This window comes from Hemiscyllium ocellatum, unplaced genomic scaffold, assembly GCF_020745735.1.
Source record: "Hemiscyllium ocellatum isolate sHemOce1 unplaced genomic scaffold, sHemOce1.pat.X.cur. scaffold_2060_pat_ctg1, whole genome shotgun sequence".
NCBI lineage: Eukaryota > Metazoa > Chordata > Chondrichthyes > Orectolobiformes > Hemiscylliidae > Hemiscyllium > Hemiscyllium ocellatum.
The window spans coordinates 12046-15306 of record NW_026867960.1 but is presented as its reverse complement, the minus strand read 5'-3'; the positions used below and the strand labels follow the sequence as shown (position 1 = coordinate 15306).

Genomic DNA, 3261 nt, shown 5'->3' with positions numbered 1-3261 from the left:
CATGTGCCATTCAGTTGGAGAGTGTACTTACCGATCCTTCCACGAAGAGCAATACTGCATTTGCATTCCTTGCTGAGGCGGCCCGGTTCAAAGACAGGGAAGAAGGTGATGCGCTGGTGTCACAGTGCACCACGGATTCCTGAACTATTCTGTCTGCCAAATGTACCCCAAAGTCGTATCTGAAAGGCCTCATTTGGAAGCTGTCTGTCGTTATTCAAAGTGCGAGAATTGGCACCAGAGGTCCTGAATCATGTTTTGGAGCAGTTCGCACGTTAGCGGCTCATTCAATCAGCAACAGCAATGAAAGAAATTGCACTCTCAGAGGAAGCTCTGGACCTGTGCTTTCAAAGCTAGTATTAAGGTGCGCCCCGAGATCTAAGCCATGTTGGAATTTAAACGGAGGAATCGACAAAGAGGCTGCAGAATAACATCGCATCCTTTTGCTTTTCTTTAAATCACTGATGAGCAGGAAAATGTCAACGGGGAGAGCGACTGGGAAAGTGAGGCAGTTGCAGCTCTGGTGAAACTCCTTCTTTTGGAGTCACTCAGCAACAAGAGGCGTGAAGGTGACTCAGGCGTGAGAGCTCTTCACATCGAGAACAAAAAGCAATCAAGTGCAGTTAGCACCTCTCCCGGAGTGGGGGGTGGGGTGAGATAATTAGCTTTTGATTTCAGTTACTATGTTCAAAAACTGCCTTTTAAATTGAGGTGAACAGAAACTGCATTTCTAATAAGCACCATGGAATTTAGCAAGATTTATTGAGTCGCTTCTCGTCGATTCCCACGCAGGTTTCCAACTCAGTTGTATCGATGTGGCTCATGTCCAGGTGTGAACATCCCTGCAGCCAATTGCACGGTTTAGGTAAAAGGCAAGGAAAGTGGCATCTCGAACTGGCCCCGAGGTCAGAGCATCCTCACACTGTGATCTGTCGTTCTCGGATTGTAATGCTACCTCCGCTTTTAGGCTGGAGAACATTCTTTGGGACTCTTATTCTGCAAAACAGACACAGTGACTGAAACTATGCTGCACGGTATGATGTGGAACACGGCCTGCTCAGCTTTGTGCATTTTCCCTGTAGTCCGGTGTGTTTCATGTTCCGTGTAAACTTGAAAGTTGTCCTGTTTCGAGCAATGGGTGAAATCATTTAGCAAAGTAAGAATCGAAATTGCAGTAATGTCAAGCAGTTCATGGTTATTTGACCAAATCATAAGCGAACATGTTTGCTCACGCACTCACAGATACATTTGTAGCTGAAAAGAGTCTGAGAAGATAGCCTCTGCTTACCATTGATTTTTATCCGGATTGATGAGCTATCATTATTTGTTGCGAAATTGATATTGTAGCCGGCACATCCAAGCAGCCGTGCGAGTCGGAGAGGAATCATGGAACCCATTTCACGTGACTTTCCATCTGTTGTCATGCAGGAGCTCAATTGGAAATGCAAGAAAATGGGGCGGCAGCGCAGCTGGTAGTGTGGCCGAGCGGTCTAAGGCGCTGGATTAAGGCTCCAGTCTCGACAGGGGCGTGGGTTCGAATCCCACCCCTGCCATTTCTACTGTTCAGTTGCAACGACACAGCTTGTTAAAATGCCGTTTCCATTCCCGCTGTACTTCTGTTCCCAAAAAAATTTGTTTTACTTCCCGGGGAATTAACTGTGGTGTGGAAACATGCTGCGTTTTGCAAAGTTTCTCAGCTGTCATGACGGTGTTCACCTCCCGGGCAGAAGGCCACAAACAGCTCTACTGTTGCTTTATGTCCCAGGCAAGTTGAGTTGTTACTCGACAAGAATGGAGACTGTCATTTCATCGCTGTTGTTAAACAAACTTCTGCGGTGAGTCGATTCATCGTGATTTGGCTTTCTGATGAATTGGAAAATCATTCCAGTGAATATGTTATTGAGTTTCTCCCATTTCCTTCATTTCCGTCCTGGAAACATCGGCGTGTGAAATCATAATTGATCCGTTCCCTGGCTACAGTCTCCGAACACATTCCCATTCTGCTCCCCTAACAACAAACTGTGCATTGTACCCCACTCTTTTCTCACATGAAAGACCTGTAGCCACATCTCGTGACTGTTCTCTGGCCGAGTTCTGTACTCCGAGCAATGACTTGTGACTCAGTCCTCCCTATTTCCCTAGTAACGGCTGAAACCTCACCCCGACTCTGTTCTCCTCCCAACTGCCTGTGACGGCATCCCCGCTGCATATCGATCACAAGAGCCTTCCCCATACTCTACCCCTCGCAACGGCCTGTGAACCCATTCCCATTTTGTTCCTCTCGTAATGGCCAATGTACCCATCCTCATTCTTTTCTCTCAGCAACGGCTTGGAAATCCATTTCAACTCTCTTCTACCACCAACGACGTGTGATCCCATCCGCACTGTGATGTCCATGGTCTGTGTATCCATATGCACGATTGCTCTCAGAGCCACGGTCTGTGAACCCATTCTCATCCTGCTTCCATATCAATTTTCTGAACTCAATCCCACGTTTTTCTCCCATAAACGACCTGTAATCCCATTCTGACTCTGTTGTCCAGGCATTGGCCTGTGATCCCGTTTCGTGACTGTTTTCGTAGCAATATGATGTGATCCCAGCCCCATTTTGCTTACGTCGCAACAATGTGTAACCCAATCCCCACTCTGCCTCCCCAGGAATTACCTGTGAAACATTCCCCACTCTGTTCTACGACTGATGGCCTGTTAAATCAATCTGTTCCCTACCAAGAGCCTGCAACCCCATTCCCAATCTGTTATCTTGGAAACAATCTGCGAACACATCACTCCATATCTTGCCCTAACAGCAGCTTGTGTCTTCATCCCTGCGGTTTTCCATGAACAATTGCCTGTGATTTCTTCACGACAGAAGCAAAACCAAGCATCAGGTAATTCAGAGACATGGAGATTGGTAGGTAGAGAGAGTGCAAGATGGAGAGTGAGTGAAGGAAAACGGCGGAGGATGTGTAAGACCAGAAGCGAGAGCAAAGACAGCAAAACTCAAACCCAACTCTCAAACCCGGTCCCCTCCACATCCTTGAGAAACAGGACTGGGGTTAAAACTTCGCGAGGAGATTTGTAACTCGGGTGCTCGTTGTTGTGGTTCTGTTGGCCAGGCTGCGAATTTTTGTTGCAGACGTTTCATCCCCTGTCTATGTGACATCCTCAGTGCTTGGGAGCCTCCTGTGAAGCGCTCCTGTGATGTTTCCTCCGGAATTTATAGTGGTTTGTCTCTGCCACTTCCGGTTGTCAGTTCCAGCTGTC

The 3261-nt window shown here is 47.4% G+C and overlaps 1 non-coding gene across 1 annotated transcript; it reads left to right on the top strand.

The window, feature by feature from the left end:
- The first annotated feature begins 1468 nt into the window (after window positions 1–1468).
- Window positions 1469–1550, top strand: trnal-aag (transfer RNA leucine (anticodon AAG)). The gene has a single exon. It is a non-coding gene; the product is annotated as a tRNA-Leu (tRNA).
- Window positions 1551–3261: the final 1711 nt, after the last annotated feature.